This window comes from Toxotes jaculatrix, chromosome 17 (genome assembly GCF_017976425.1).
Source record: "Toxotes jaculatrix isolate fToxJac2 chromosome 17, fToxJac2.pri, whole genome shotgun sequence".
Classification (NCBI taxonomy): domain Eukaryota; kingdom Metazoa; phylum Chordata; class Actinopteri; family Toxotidae; genus Toxotes; species Toxotes jaculatrix.
Genome location: NC_054410.1, coordinates 8,607,414 through 8,625,661, shown reverse-complemented (window position 1 = coordinate 8,625,661; position 18,248 = coordinate 8,607,414).

Sequence of the window (18,248 nt, the reverse complement as noted above, 5' to 3'; positions counted from 1 at the left end):
TGACGCCATACTATACTATGACGTTTTTTATGACATTTTGAGGTAAAAAAAAAATTTGACATTTTTTGCTCGAAAAAAACGCCATACTATACTATGACGTTTTTTATGACATTTTGAGGTCAAAAAAATTTTTGACTTTTTTTGCTCAAAAAAAACGCCATACTATACTATGACGTTTTTTATGACATTTTGAGGTCAAAAAATTTTTTGACTTTTTTTGTCCGATTTTGACGGCATACTATACTATGACGTTTTTTATGACATTTTGAGGTGAAAAAAAATTTTGACTTTTTTTGTCCGAAAAAAACGCCATACTATACTATGACGTTTTTTATGACATTTTGAGGTGAAAAATTTTTTTTGACTTTTTTTGTCCGATTTTGACGCCTTACTATACTATGACGTTTTTTATGACATTTTGAGGTCGAAAAAAAATTTATCATTTTTTGTCCGAAAAAAACGCCATACTATACTATGACGTTTTTTATGACATTTTGAGGTCAAAAAATTTTTTGACTTTTTTTGTCCGATTTTGACGCCATACTATACTATGACGTTTTTTATGACATTTTGAGGTGAAAAATTTTTTTGACTTTTTTTGTCCGATTTTGACGCCATACTATACTATGACGTTTTTTATGACATTTTGAGGTGAAAAAAAATTTTGACTTTTTTTGTCCGAAAAAAAACGCCATACTATACTATGACGTTTTTTATGACATTTTGAGGTGAAAAAATTTTTTGACTTTTTTTGTCCGATTTTGACGCCTTACTATACTATGACGTATTTTATGACATTTTGAGGTCGAAAAAAAATTTGACATTTTTTGTCCGAAAAAAACGCCATACTATACTATGACGTTTTTTATGACATTTTGAGGTGAAAAAAATTTTTGACTTTTTTTGTCCGATTTTGACGCCATACTATACTATGACGTTTTTTATGACATTTTGAGGTCAAAAAATTTTTTGACTTTTTTTGCTCGAAAAAAACGCCATACTATATTATGACGTTTTTATGACATTTTGAGGTAAAAAAAAATGTTGACTTTTTTTGTCCGATTTTGACGCCATACTATACTATGACGTTTTTTATGACATTTTGAGGTAAAAAAAAATTTTTCACATTTTTTGCCCGAAAAAAACGCCATACTATACTATGACGTTTTTTATGATATTTTGAGGTCAAAAAATTTTTTGACATTTTTCGCCCGAAAAAAAGCCATACTATACTATGATGTTTTTTATGACATTTTGAGGTCAAAAAAATTTTGACTTTTTTTGCCCGAAAAAAACGCCATACTATACTATGACGTTTTTTATGACATTTTGAGGTCAAAAACATTTTTGACTTTTTTTGTCCGATTTTGACGCCATACTATACTATGACGTTTTTTATGACATTTTGAGGTCAAAAAATTTTTTGACTTTTTTTGCCCGAAAAAAACGCCATACTATACTATGACGTTTTTTATGACATTTTGAGGTCAAAAATTTTTTTGACTTTTTTTGCCCGAAAAAAAACGCCATACTATACTATGACGTTTTTTATGACATTTTGAGGTCAAAAAAAGTTTTGACTTTTTTTGCTCGAAAAAAACGCCATACTATACTATGACGTTTTTTATGACATTTTGAGGTCAAAAAAAATGTTGACTTTTTTTGTCCGATTTTGACCGCATACTATACTATGACGTTTTTTATGACATTTTGCGGTAAAAAAAAATTGACATTTTTTGCCCGAAAAAAAACGCCATACTATACTATGACATTTTTTATGACAGTTTGAGGTCAAAAAAAAATTTGACATTTTTTGCCCGAAAAAAACGCCATACTATACTATGACGTTTTTTATGACATTTTGAGGTCAAAAAATTTTTTGACATTTTTTGCCCGAAAAAAACGCCATACTATACTATGACGTTTTTTATGACATTTTGAGGTCAAAAATTTTTTTGACTTTTTTTGTCCGATTTTGACGCCATACTATACTATGACGTTTTTTATGACATTTTGAGGTCAAAAAATTTTTTGACTTTTTTTGTCCGAAAAAAACGCCATACCATACTATGACGTTTTTTATGACATTTTGAGGTCGAAAAATTTTTTGACTTTTTTTGTCCGATTTTGACGCCATACTATACTATGACGTTTTTTATGACATTTTGAGGTCAAAAAATTTTTTGACTTTTTGTGTCCGATTTTGACGCCATACTATACTATGACGTTTTTTATGACATTTTGAGGTGAAAAAAAATGTTGACTTTTTTTGTCCGATTTTGACGCCATACTATACTATGACGTTTTTTATGACATTTTGAGGTCAAAAAATTTTTTGACTTTTTTTGTCCGAAAAAAACGCCATACCATACTATGACGTTTTTTATGACATTTTGAGGTCGAAAAATTTTTTGACTTTTTTTGTCCGATTTTGACGCCATACTATACTATGACGTTTTTTATGACATTTTGAGGTCAAAAAATTTTTTGACTTTTTGTGTCCGATTTTGACGCCATACTATACTATGACGTTTTTTATGACATTTTGAGGTGAAAAAAAATGTTGACTTTTTTTGTCCGATTTTGACGCCATACTATACTATGACGTTTTTTATGACATTTTGAGGTGAAAAAAAATGTTGACTTTTTTTGTCCGATTTTGACGCCATACTATACTATGACGTTTTTTATGACATTTTGAGGTAAAAAAAAATGTTGACTTTTTTTGTCCGATTTTGACGCCATACTATACTATGACGTTTTTTATGACATTTTGAGGTCAAAAAAAATGTTGACATTTTTTGCCCGAAAAAAACGCCATACTATACTATGACGTTTTTTATGACATTTTGAGGTCAAAAAAAAATTTGACATTTTTTGCCCGAAAAAAACGCCATACTATACTATGACGTTTTTTATGACAGTTTGAGGTAAAAAAAAAAATTTGACATTTTTTGCCCGAAAAAAACGCCATACTATACTATGACGTTTTTTATGACATTTTGAGGTCAAAAAATTTTTTGACTTTTGTTGTCCGATTTTGACGCCATACTATACTATGACGTTTTTTATGACATTTTGAGGTAAAAAAAAAATTTGACATTTTTTGCTCGAAAAAAAAGCCATACTATACTATGACGTTTTTTATGACATTTTGAGGTCAAAAAAATTTTTGACTTTTTTTGCTCAAAAAAAACGCCATACTATACTATGACGTTTTTTATGACATTTTGAGGTCAAAAAATTTTTTGACTTTTTTTGTCCGATTTTGACGCCATACTATACTATGACGTTTTTTATGACATTTTGAGGTCAAAAAATTTTTTGACTTTTTTTGTCCGATTTTGACGCCATACTATACTATCACGTTTTTTATGACATTTTGAGGTGAAAAAAATTTTTGACTTTTTTTGTCCGATTTTGACGCCTTACTATACTATGACGTTTTTTATGACATTTTGAGGTGAAAAAAAATTTTGACTTTTTTTGTCCGAAAAAAACGCCATACTATACTATGACGTTTTTTATGACGAGGTCAAAAATTTTTTTGACTTTTTTTGTCCGATTTTGACGCCATACTATACTATGACGTTTTTTATGACATTTTGAGGTCAAAAAAAATTTTGACTTTTTGTGTCCGATTTTGACGCCATACTATACTATGACGTTTTTTATGACATTTTGAGGTAAAAAAAAATGTTGACTTTTTTTGTCCGATTTTGACGCCATACTATACTATGACGTTTTTTATGACATTTTGAGGTCAAAAAAAATGTTGACATTTTTTGCCCGAAAAAAACGCCATACTATACTATGACGTTTTTATGACAGTTTGAGGTCAAAAAAAAATTTGACATTTTTTGCCCGAAAAAAACGCCATACTATACTATGACGTTTTTTATGACATTTTGAGGTCAAAAATTTTTTTGACTTTTTTTGTCCGATTTTGACGCCATACTATACTATGACGTTTTTTATGACATTTTGAGGTAAAAAAAAATGTTGACATTTTTTGCCCGAAAAAAACGCTATACTATACTATGACGTTTTTTATGACATTTTGAGGTCAAAAAAAAATTTGACATTTTTTGCCCGAAAAAAACGCCATACTATACTATGACGTTTTTTATGACAGTTTGAGGTCGAAAAAAAATTTGACATTTCTTGCCCGAAAAAAAACGCCATACTATACTATGACGTTTTTTATGACATTTTGAGGTCAAAAAATTTTTTGACTTTTTTTGTCCGATTTTGACGCCATACTATACTATGACGTTTTTTATGACATTTTGAGGTCAAAAAAATTTTTGACTTTTTTTGCTCGAAAAAAACGCCATACTATACTATGACGTTTTTTATGACATTTTGAGGTCAAAAAATTTTTTGACTTTTTTTGTCCGATTTTGACGGCATACTATACTATGACGTTTTTTATGACATTTTGAGGTGAAAAAAAATTTTGACTTTTTTTGTCCGAAAAAAACGCCATACTATACTATGACGTTTTTTATGACATTTTGAGGTGAAAAAATTTTTTTGACTTTTTTTGTCCGATTTTGACACCTTACTATACTATGACGTTTTTTATGACATTTTGAGGTCGAAAAAAAATTTATCATTTTTTGTCCGAAAAAAACGCCATACTATACTATGACGTTTTTTATGACATTTTGAGGTCAAAAAATTTTTTGACTTTTTTTGTCCGATTTTGACGCCATACTATACTATCACGTTTTTTATGACATTTTGAGGTGAAAAATTTTTTTGACTTTTTTTGTCCGATTTTGACGCCTTACTATACTATGACGTTTTTTATGACATTTTGAGGTGAAAAAAAATTTTGACTTTTTTTGTCCGAAAAAAACGCCATACTATACTATGACGTTTTTTATGACGAGGTCAAAAATTTTTTTGACTTTTTTTGTCCGATTTTGACGCCATACTATACTATGACGTTTTTTATGACATTTTGAGGTCAAAAAAATTTTTGACTTTTTGTGTCCGATTTTGACGCCATACTATACTATGACGTTTTTTATGACATTTTGAGGTAAAAAAAAATGTTGACTTTTTTTGTCCGATTTTGACGCCATACTATACTATGACGTTTTTTATGACATTTTGAGGTAAAAAAAAATGTTGACATTTTTTGCCCGAAAAAAACGCCATACTATACTATGACGTTTTTTATGACGAGGTCAAAAAATTTTTTGACTTTTTTTGTCCGATTTTGACGCCATACTATACTATGACGTTTTTTATGACATTTTGAGGTCAAAAAAATTTTTGACTTTTTGTGTCCGATTTTGACGCCATACTATACTATGACGTTTTTTATGACATTTTGAGGTCAAAAAAAATGTTGACATTTTTTGCCCGAAAAAAACGCCATACTATACTATGACGTTTTTTATGACATTTTGAGGTCAAAAAAAAATTTGACATTTTTTGCCCGAAAAAAACGCCATACTATACTATGACGTTTTTTATGACAGTTTGAGGTAAAAAAAAAAATTTGACATTTTTTGCCCGAAAAAAACGCCATACTATACTATGACGTTTTTTATGACATTTTGAGGTCAAAAAATTTTTTGACTTTTGTTGTCCGATTTTGACGCCATACTATACTATGACGTTTTTTATGACATTTTGAGGTAAAAAAAAAATTTGACATTTTTTGCTCGAAAAAAAAGCCATACTATACTATGACGTTTTTTATGACATTTTGAGGTCAAAAAAATTTTTGACTTTTTTTGCTCAAAAAAAACGCCATACTATACTATGACGTTTTTTATGACATTTTGAGGTCAAAAAATTTTTTGACTTTTTTTGTCCGATTTTGACGCCATACTATACTATGACGTTTTTTATGACATTTTGAGGTCAAAAAATTTTTTGACTTTTTTTGTCCGATTTTGACGCCATACTATACTATCACGTTTTTTATGACATTTTGAGGTGAAAAAAATTTTTGACTTTTTTTGTCCGATTTTGACGCCTTACTATACTATGACGTTTTTTATGACATTTTGAGGTGAAAAAAAATTTTGACTTTTTTTGTCCGAAAAAAACGCCATACTATACTATGACGTTTTTTATGACGAGGTCAAAAATTTTTTTGACTTTTTTTGTCCGATTTTGACGCCATACTATACTATGACGTTTTTTATGACATTTTGAGGTCAAAAAAAATTTTGACTTTTTGTGTCCGATTTTGACGCCATACTATACTATGACGTTTTTTATGACATTTTGAGGTAAAAAAAAATGTTGACTTTTTTTGTCCGATTTTGACGCCATACTATACTATGACGTTTTTTATGACATTTTGAGGTCAAAAAAAATGTTGACATTTTTTGCCCGAAAAAAACGCCATACTATACTATGACGTTTTTATGACAGTTTGAGGTCAAAAAAAAATTTGACATTTTTTGCCCGAAAAAAACGCCATACTATACTATGACGTTTTTTATGACATTTTGAGGTCAAAAATTTTTTTGACTTTTTTTGTCCGATTTTGACGCCATACTATACTATGACGTTTTTTATGACATTTTGAGGTAAAAAAAAATGTTGACATTTTTTGCCCGAAAAAAACGCTATACTATACTATGACGTTTTTTATGACATTTTGAGGTCAAAAAAAAATTTGACATTTTTTGCCCGAAAAAAACGCCATACTATACTATGACGTTTTTTATGACAGTTTGAGGTCGAAAAAAAATTTGACATTTCTTGCCCGAAAAAAACGCCATACTATACTATGACGTTTTTTATGACATTTTGAGGTCAAAAAATTTTTTGACTTTTTTTGTCCGATTTTGACGCCATACTATACTATGACGTTTTTTATGACATTTTGAGGTCAAAAAAATTTTTGACTTTTTTTGCTCGAAAAAAACGCCATACTATACTATGACGTTTTTTATGACATTTTGAGGTCAAAAAATTTTTTGACTTTTTTTGTCCGATTTTGACGGCATACTATACTATGACGTTTTTTATGACATTTTGAGGTGAAAAAAAATTTTGACTTTTTTTGTCCGAAAAAAACGCCATACTATACTATGACGTTTTTTATGACATTTTGAGGTGAAAAAATTTTTTTGACTTTTTTTGTCCGATTTTGACACCTTACTATACTATGACGTTTTTTATGACATTTTGAGGTCGAAAAAAAATTTATCATTTTTTGTCCGAAAAAAACGCCATACTATACTATGACGTTTTTTATGACATTTTGAGGTCAAAAAATTTTTTGACTTTTTTTGTCCGATTTTGACGCCATACTATACTATCACGTTTTTTATGACATTTTGAGGTGAAAAATTTTTTTGACTTTTTTTGTCCGATTTTGACGCCTTACTATACTATGACGTTTTTTATGACATTTTGAGGTGAAAAAAAATTTTGACTTTTTTTGTCCGAAAAAAACGCCATACTATACTATGACGTTTTTTATGACGAGGTCAAAAATTTTTTTGACTTTTTTTGTCCGATTTTGACGCCATACTATACTATGACGTTTTTTATGACATTTTGAGGTCAAAAAAATTTTTGACTTTTTGTGTCCGATTTTGACGCCATACTATACTATGACGTTTTTTATGACATTTTGAGGTAAAAAAAAATGTTGACTTTTTTTGTCCGATTTTGACGCCATACTATACTATGACGTTTTTTATGACATTTTGAGGTCAAAAAAAATGTTGACATTTTTTGCCCGAAAAAAACGCCATACTATACTATGACGTATTTTATGACGAGGTCAAAAAATTTTTTGACTTTTTTTGTCCGATTTTGACGCCATACTATACTATGACGTTTTTTATGACATTTTGAGGTCAAAAAAATTTTTGACTTTTTGTGTCCGATTTTGACGCCATACTATACTATGACGTTTTTTATGACATTTTGAGGTAAAAAAAAATGTTGACTTTTTTTGTCCGATTTTGACGCCATACTATACTATGACGTTTTTTATGACATTTTGAGGTCAAAAAAAATGTTGACATTTTTTGCCCGAAAAAAACGCCATACTATACTATGACGTTTTTATGACAGTTTGAGGTCAAAAAAAAATTTGACATTTTTTGCCCGAAAAAAACGCCATACTATACTATGACGTTTTTTATGACATTTTGAGGTCAAAAATTTTTTTGACTTTTTTTGTCCAATTTTGACGCCATACTATACTATGACGTTTTTTATGACATTTTGAGGTCAAAAAAAATGTTGACATTTTTTGCCCGAAAAAAACGCTATACTATACTATGACGTTTTTTATGACATTTTGAGGTCAAAAAAAAATTTGACATTTTTTGCCCGAAAAAAACGCCATACTATACTATGACGTTTTTTATGACAGTTTGAGGTCGAAAAAAAATTTGACATTTCTTGCCCGAAAAAAACGCCATACTATACTATGACGTTTTTTATGACATTTTGAGGTCAAAAAATTTTTTGACTTTTTTTGTCCGATTTTGACGCCATACTATACTATGACGTTTTTTATGACATTTTGAGGTAAAAAAAAAATTTGACATTTTTTGCTCGAAAAAAACGCCATACTATACTATGACGTTTTTTATGACATTTTGAGGTCAAAAAAATTTTTGACTTTTTTTGCTCAAAAAAAACGCCATACTATACTATGACGTTTTTTATGACATTTTGAGGTCAAAAAATTTTTTGACTTTTTTTGTCCGATTTTGACGGCATACTATACTATGACGTTTTTTATGACATTTTGAGGTGAAAAAAAATTTTGACTTTTTTTGTCCGAAAAAAACGCCATACTATACTATGACGTTTTTTATGACATTTTGAGGTGAAAAATTTTTTTTGACTTTTTTTGTCCGATTTTGACGCCTTACTATACTATGACGTTTTTTATGACATTTTGAGGTCGAAAAAAAATTTATCATTTTTTGTCCGAAAAAAACGCCATACTATACTATGACGTTTTTTATGACATTTTGAGGTCAAAAAATTTTTTGACTTTTTTTGTCCGATTTTGACGCCATACTATACTATGACGTTTTTTATGACATTTTGAGGTGAAAATTTTTTTTGACTTTTTTTGTCCGATTTTGACGCCATACTATACTATGACGTTTTTTATGACATTTTGAGGTGAAAAAAAATTTTGACTTTTTTTGTCCGAAAAAAAACGCCATACTATACTATGACGTTTTTTATGACATTTTGAGGTGAAAAAATTTTTTGACTTTTTTTGTCCGATTTTGACGCCTTACTATACTATGACGTATTTTATGACATTTTGAGGTCGAAAAAAAATTTGACATTTTTTGTCCGAAAAAAACGCCATACTATACTATGACGTTTTTTATGACATTTTGAGGTGAAAAAAATTTTTGACTTTTTTTGTCCGATTTTGACGCCATACTATACTATGACGTTTTTTATGACATTTTGAGGTCAAAAAATTTTTTGACTTTTTTTGCTCGAAAAAAACGCCATACTATATTATGACGTTTTTATGACATTTTGAGGTAAAAAAAAATGTTGACTTTTTTTGTCCGATTTTGACGCCATACTATACTATGACGTTTTTTATGACATTTTGAGGTAAAAAAAAATTTTTCACATTTTTTGCCCGAAAAAAACGCCATACTATACTATGACGTTTTTTATGATATTTTGAGGTCAAAAAATTTTTTGACATTTTTCGCCCGAAAAAAAGCCATACTATACTATGATGTTTTTTATGACATTTTGAGGTCAAAAAAATTTTGACTTTTTTTGCCCGAAAAAAACGCCATACTATACTATGACGTTTTTTATGACATTTTGAGGTCAAAAACATTTTTGACTTTTTTTGTCCGATTTTGACGCCATACTATACTATGACGTTTTTTATGACATTTTGAGGTCAAAAAATTTTTTGACTTTTTTTGCCCGAAAAAAACGCCATACTATACTATGACGTTTTTTATGACATTTTGAGGTCAAAAATTTTTTTGACTTTTTTTGCCCGAAAAAAACGCCATACTATACTATGACGTTTTTTATGACATTTTGAGGTCAAAAAAAGTTTTGACTTTTTTTGCTCGAAAAAAACGCCATACTATACTATGACGTTTTTTATGACATTTTGAGGTCAAAAAAAATGTTGACTTTTTTTGTCCGATTTTGACCGCATACTATACTATGACGTTTTTTATGACATTTTGCGGTAAAAAAAAATTGGCATTTTTTGCCCGAAAAAAACGCCATACTATACTATGACATTTTTTATGACAGTTTGAGGTCAAAAAAAAATTTGACATTTTTTGCCCGAAAAAAACGCCATACTATACTATGACGTTTTTTATGACATTTTGAGGTCAAAAAATTTTTTGACATTTTTTGCCCGAAAAAAACGCCATACTATACTATGACGTTTTTTATGACATTTTGAGGTCAAAAAAATTTGTGACTTTTTTTGTCCGATTTTGACGCCATACTATACTATGACGTTTTTTATGACATTTTGAGGTCAAAAAAAAATTTGACATTTTTTGCCCGAAAAAAACGCCATACTATACTATGACGTTTTTTATGACAGTTTGAGGTAAAAAAAAATTTTGACATTTTTTGCCCGAAAAAAATGCCATACTATACTATGACATTTTTTATGACCTTTTGAGGTCAAAAAATTTTTTGACTTCTTTTGTCCGATTTTGACGCCATACTATACTATGACGTTTTTTATGACATTTTGAGGTCAAAAAAAATTTTGACTTTTTTTGTCCGATTTTGACGCCATACTATACTATGACGTTTTTTATGACATTTTGAGGTCAAAAAAATTTTTGACTTTTTTTGTCCGATTTTGACGCCATACTATACTATGACGTTTTTTATGACATTTTGAGGTCAAAAAAAATTTTGACTTTTTTTGTCCGATTTTGACGCCATACTATACTATGACGTTTTTTATGACATTTTGAGGTCAAAAAAAATTGACATTTTTTGCCCGAAAAAAACGCCATGCTATACTATGACATTTTTTATGACAGTTTGAGGTCAAAAAAAATGTTGACATTTTTTGCCCGAAAAAAACGCCATACTATACTATGACGTTTTTTATGACATTTTGAGGTGAAAAAAATTTTTTGACTTTTTTTGTCCGATTTTGACGCCATACTATACTATGACGTTTTTTATGACATTTTGAGGTCAAAAGAAATTTTGACTTTTTTTGTCCGATTTTGACGCCATACTATAGTATGACGTTTTTTATGACATTTTGAGGTAAAAAAAAAATTTGACATTTTTTGCCCGAAAAAAACGCCATACTATACTATGACGTTTTTTATGACATTTTGAGGTCAAAATTTTTTTTTGACTTTTTTTGTCCGATTTTGACGCCATACTATACTATGACGTTTTTTATGACATTTTGAGGTAAAAAAAAAATTTGACATTTTTTGCCCGAAAAAAACGCCATACTATACTATGACGTTTTTTATGACATTTTGAGGTCAAAAAATGTTTTGACTTTTTGTGTCCGATTTTGACGCCATACTATACTATGACGTTTTTTATGACATTTTGAGGTCAAAAAAAATTGACATTTTTTGCCCGAAAAAAACGCCATACTATACTATGACATTTTTTATGACAGTTTGAGGTCAAAAAAAAATTTGACATTTTTTGCCCGAAAAAAACGCCATACTATACTATGACGTTTTTTATGACATTTTGAGGTCAAAAAATTTTTTGACTTTTTTTGTCCGATTTTGACGCCATACTATACTATGACGTTTTTTATGACAAAAAAGTCAAAAAATTTTTTTTTGACTTTTTTTGTCCGATTTTGACGCCATACTATACTATGACGTTTTTTATGACATTTTGAGGTCAAAAATTTTTTTTGACTTTTTGTCCGATTTTGACGCCATACTATATTATGACGTTTTTTATGAAATTTTGAGGTCAAAAAAAATTTTGACTTTTTTTGTCCGAAAAAAACGCTAAAGTATACTATGACGTTTTTTATGACATTTTGAGGTCAAAAAAAAATTTGACATTTTTTGCCCGAAAAAAACGCCATACTATACTATGACGTTTTTTATGACAGTTTGAGGTAAAAAAAAATTTTGACATTTTTTGCCCGAAAAAAACGCCATACTATACTATGACATTTTTTATGACCTTTTGAGGTCAAAAATTTTTTTGACTTTTTTTGTCCGATTTTGACGCCATACTATACTATGACGTTTTTTATGACATTTTGAGGTCAAAAAAATTTTTGACTTTTTTTGTCCGATTTTGACGCCATACTATACTATGACGTTTTTTATGACATTTTGAGGTCAAAAAAAATTTTGACTTTTTTTGTCCGATTTTGACGCCATACTATACTATGACGTTTTTTATGACATTTTGAGGTCAAAAAAAAATTGACATTTTTTGCCCGAAAAAAACGCCATACTATACTATGACATTTTTTATGACATTTTGAGGTCAAAAAAAATTTGGTCTTACTAAAATAGTAAGGATTTTTAAGGTCCAGCAGGTGTCAGTATTTATTGACACAGTATCGACACAGTATTAATACAGTTTGGCAATGTGTCGAAACGCTTCATGACGCCTCATCTGCCCATCACTACTAAAAACCCATGACACTATGCATACTCACTCTTGAGTCATATGAATGTCTATATTGTGTAACATCCTCCTTCTGTTATGCCTCTCAGTTACTAACTTTCTGTTTTCTCCACCCCTGGCCTCTTGAGAATTCAGTTGCCAGTGGTACCTTGTTGTAGTAAATTAGATCTAACTAGTGGGAAGTGGCCACTACTCACACACAACGTCTGGAAGTCTCACACCGGCTCTGGTAGACGGGAAGCAATAGCTACAAACAAGGAGAAGATATCAGAGTTGTCTCACCACAGAACCTTTCCTCTGCTGAAGGTGAACATGTCTTTTATACTCACACGACAGGTATTCATTAGGTTAATAGCTACTTTGCAAAGATCTCACTTCTAACTCTTGCTATGGGCTGGTGTGTCACAGGGACTAACAGCATGCTGATTAACTGTATAACTGTAATGTACATGAGCACAGATGGTATGTTACTGTTTTCTGAGCAATTACTACATAAAAATGTCTTCTGTGCTGCAGATAAAATAGTTACAAATGATTTTTTGTGAGATTTCAAAGCTATCTTTTATAAAAAATGAATATGTTAGGGAAGTAGAGAAAGCTTAAGTGTTTCATATGAGGTCTAAGGAAAGAACAGAAGAGTCCAGTCATTATTGTTGTGTAATATTATTCTGCCCTAAAAATTATTGCAGTTTAGATCCTGACATGCTTTTTTTTTTTCTTTTTACTGTGATGGTATTTCCCAAAAGCACGGGATCCACCATGAGACATACCCGTGTTGAATGTGTAATTTATTGCCCAACTCTATGTCACAACAGGAAATGAAACACAAACAGTTAAGGCAATTGTGCCTGGAAGGGGCAAGGTTCTGACCATTGTGTCTTGAAGCTAAAACATGCTCAGGGAATCAGTCTGACAGCACGCAACGCTTTCACACTCCTAAAACCATCAGTGGTGCAATCTCAACTTCAAGGCTGGGCCTCAGGCTAGACTCTTCTGGTGGATTTTAACAAGCTTAATATTGCTTTTCTTGGAAAAATAAAATTTCACTGTAGCAAAAGTCTGTTTGCCGCTACACTTTGCATAAATCATCAGGTAGGAAGGATTCACACATTGCATAGCATTCCAATTAGCAGCTTTTCATCACAGATAATACAACAGGCATTTTTTACTGCTCAAAATAGCAGCACATCATACTCCAGGCCGCTGTTCGTTATCAGCGTTGACAGTTAAAGTAATGCTCATTACTAAAGTTATGCCTGATCTCTGCTGATCTGCTATTAGTGGGTGACTAAGGTGCCAGTGCCGGTCTTCAGCTCCGTGCCTGGTGGTTATTGCTTGAGGTTGCCAGCTTATCATGCTTTGTCAAGGCCACGCCTAATCCTGACAAGTACATCCAGATCATCAACAGGGCATGTCTCAATCTGATAATCTCTCATCATTACTGAATAGGCATGGCCGCTCACAGGAACACCCTCTGATGCTATTGTAGTTGCTGACACTGTTATTCATGATCAAAAATGCTCTTTTGCCAGACTGCCTCACAAATTCCAACTCTGAACACATTCAGCATTAGCTGTACTGTATGTCTACTTAAAACAAGCAGAAGCATTTGGCTTTGCAAATCACATTGATATTCACTTTGAGTAAAATACTCACCAACTCTCAACTTCCTCTCTTTCTCCTAGACTAGGATGGCCACCTGTGGGTCATGTTTCTGGTGCATCGTTTGGCTGATCATTCTGCTGTGGATTGCCTGGCCCCTCAGCATCATCTTTGGTAGTTTCTACGGCCTCATCAGCCCCCTCACGACCTGCCTCGGCCTGGATCGACTCTCTGATCTACTCCTAGAGGGGGCCAACCTGGGTCGAACCTGTGTCAATAACATGAGGCACAGCAAATCTTTGTGTTGAGATCTGTCCTGAGTGACCAGGACCAGACAACACAGGGGTCAAAGGCAAGATTGATGCTTCTCTACAGAGAAAAGCCTTTACTTTGGGGAGAACTGTTAATGTCTGTTTTATGAGGAGACATCCTGATATGATTGGCACTCAGTACAGTAAGAAACTTCATAGCAACTTATGTAACAAAAAGGTCCGGAAGGTCTGGAAAATGGATTCCACTTGTTCTCTTAACATCTAATTAACCATGGATTTCAAATTTGTATGGGCTTGTGAGGAAGGAAATAGGCTTTGCATTCATGGTCTGTGTTTGCTGTTTAATTCACGATGACACTGCATGGAGAAGATAAGAAAGAAAATGGCAATTTAACAATGGAAATGCTTGGACTTGTAAATGACTGTATGGAAACTTATAATGCGATTAAAACTGCTTTGAACTTGCCCTCTGTGTTTGTTGACTGATTTATTGTATACAGTATTTGGCAGAAAATCCATGGCGTGAGACTTTTAAGTGAAGGTAAAGAGAAGGTAGAGAAATCTATAACGAGAATTTCAAGTTTTATTTAGTTTTATTTTTAAATCTGCTTATTCCTATTTAGGGTCACAGGGGGTTGGAGCTTATCCCAATATGAGTCAGATGGAAGGCAGGGAGACAATTTTGAAGCAAAGTAAAATAAAGAGATGAATTTATGAAGCTGAGTTAAATGGCACATTTGGATGATCATTCTTTGGGTTTGTCACTATGAGGACCCCTTTCTCATTGCACATGGTTATTTCATCTGTTGTTAATGTGAAAATATCAACTGGTCCAGTTAAAAGCCCACTTAAAATGCATGTATTTAGTAAGTTAAAGAAAACTACTGCCAAGAAGTGGACAGTAGGGTTGGGCGGTAATAAGGTAATATACCCCGGGGTCTTAAAAATAGCAACGGTATCAGTTTCAATACGGTCAGTAAAAAAATGCAATGCACTTATATAGGAGATAAGGATTAAATTTTAAGCATAATTTATTGTATGCCTTGTGTACAAATGAAAGTTCACACAAATTTCACACAAACGATCTTAATCTATTACGCTTCGCTATCCTAAAATCCGAGCAAAAAACAAAACTAAAAATCTGTCAGCAAAAACTGCTGTAAACAATCATACAATTTATTTATACAAACTGGTCCTTGGTAAATTGTTACAGTGTCTGGCCAGAAGTCAGTAGAGTCTCTGTTTAATTCTTCTTGAGTACAAACAACAACTGAAACTAATGAAACTAAGAAGTTCTCAGACAAGTGATTCTAGAAGTTTCAGTCAGAAGTTTCACTATCTTGGGTCCAGTCACAATTACTTTATAAAATAGTTTTTCTCTGATTAGAGTTGCCCAGAGATTTTCACACAACAAGCTAAGAACTAAACTGCCCAAACTAAGATAAATAGTTAAGTTGCTGAGAGCTTCTGCCAGCAGTCAGCAAAAGATTTAAAAGCGCTCAGAAAATAAGTGTGATAGTAATATGACTTAGTGGCTGAAAGTGTGAGAGGTGCTAACACTGGCAAGCTGACTGCAAACATAATATGGAATGCCAACATCTCTCACAAAAACTATAAAACTCTGAGATGGCATCTAAAGTGGTGTGGGCCAGTGACTCAAAAACCTTCAAAGACATTTGTTTTTAACTCTAATGATGAGGGTCTTATGAAACTGCTTTGAAACTGCAACTGGCTATGGGCTAAACAAATAAGCTTGTGATGAAAGTTTTGTTTGAGGTTCTGGATTGAAGGTTTAGGCCTCTTTTCCTACCCTAAGACTAGAACCTTTGAAAGCAAGCATCTTATGTAGAGATTGAAAAGTTTTGACCAAAAAAAAATGCTCTGAGGAAGTATGATCCTGTGGTTCAAAGTGCTGGATGGTTGCACTGAAGTTCTGATATTGTGGGTTCATGCCTGAGTAAGTTATTGAATTTTGAAAGTCAACACCCAGAGAAAAGGGTGAAAAGTTCTCAGCGAAGAGCTTTGAATGTGAAGGAGAACTGGGTCTGTGTACTATGTATAATTCAACTGAGACACTTCATTTGGTATATTGGATAATGCGCCTTTTACGCTTTTTGGGTGCTTTAGTTTGCACCACATTTTCATTCACACTACTGTAAATGCATAAAGACAAGAGCTACTTCATTGCACAGAGCAAAAGGCACACTATACAATATACAGATGAACTATCTCAGGTAAATTGTACTTTGGACAGAACTGGTCAAGTGATGATACTAACAACACAGATGTGTCTGAAATGTGGGTTGGCTGGTTTAAATCTCTAAAAGACAAAATACTTACAAAGTTACCCATTAAAGTAGTTTGTTTTTATTCATGTTATTAACAATTTCCTGCCTATTCTTAGGCCCACAGTTTGGTCACATTTTTTCTTGTCTTTGTTAAATCAACTGCCATGAAACTGTCCATGCTTTTATACCATGCAGTATCTCAGAGGGACATTAGGCTGTGTTTAATTCGATTTCTTTAAGGCTAGTTGTGAGCTTCAACCCCTGTGACTCAACGCAGTGCCCTCTGAGCTATCATGACAAATGGGGGAGGGATCGCTTGTGCTTGACCAAACATTTTAGAGGAATATCATGGTAAATTACCATTTTCATCTGGCATGTACTAATTTAGTGACCTTAAGTCACCTTTTACTGCATTGTTGATGCTAGGGTCAGTTTGGTTTGCTTCAGCAGAACTTTGTAGAGCTTTGAGGCCAGTGTTAAGGTTTCTCATGAGAGCTGATCTTTTATGAAAAAAAGGCTGACATTAAGTTTTTTTCTTCATTTATTAGTCTACTTTTTTGTTGTTTAATTTTTTCTAGTAATAGTTCTAGACAAATGTTTAAATGTCTAATTCTTATTTCAAGATTCAGACTTTCATTTCTAGATTTTTTTTTTACATTTAAATTGAAAATAGGTTAAAATATTTTGACTGCACTGTAAAATAAGGTTTTTAAGGATTCAGTTATAAACAGAACTGTCCTTAGAAGTTTGGAGGTTTTTGCAAATTAAACTGCCCATCATTTTAATATCACCTTGACCAACCATGACAAAAATGCTGCTCACTTTAATGCATCAGTGATAATAATCCTATAATATGTAGAACACAATGAAAGGAGCCATTCTTTATTATACATACATTTACTTTTAATACTTTTAAGTAAATTTGGCTTTTAGTACTTATGTACTTTTACCTAAGCAAGATTTCGAATGCAGGGCTTCTAACGGAGTATTTTTACATTATTCATTTTACCATTAAAAACATGATCTGCATTCTTCTTTCAACATTGGAGATGTTTGTCTATAGATAAAACTCTTTAAAAGTGAGTTTTGAATCTTTCAAAAATATTGAAGGTTAACTTTGGCCTGAGTTGACACCAAACATCACAGTAAGTTCACCGCAAAGGCCTCCTTCTGCCAATAAGTCCAACTGAGACACCTCTCCTACTTTTATCTTGTGCACTTTTGAAGCTAGTGGTGAAACGAACAGTAAAACATGAAAAAGAATTATGGTTCAAAAGAAGTCCCAGAGGTGCAGAGTGGGTCATAAGGAGATGCAATAGAGCAGCAACTGACTTGAACATTGGTGTACAAATGAACTATTTAATAGAAGCAAAATGTGCAATACTTAAAGCAAAACTTAATTGATCCCTGAGGGGAAATTCTCTTTTGAGGCCAGAGCAGATTTAGCTTCATAACAGCATCCCTTCAG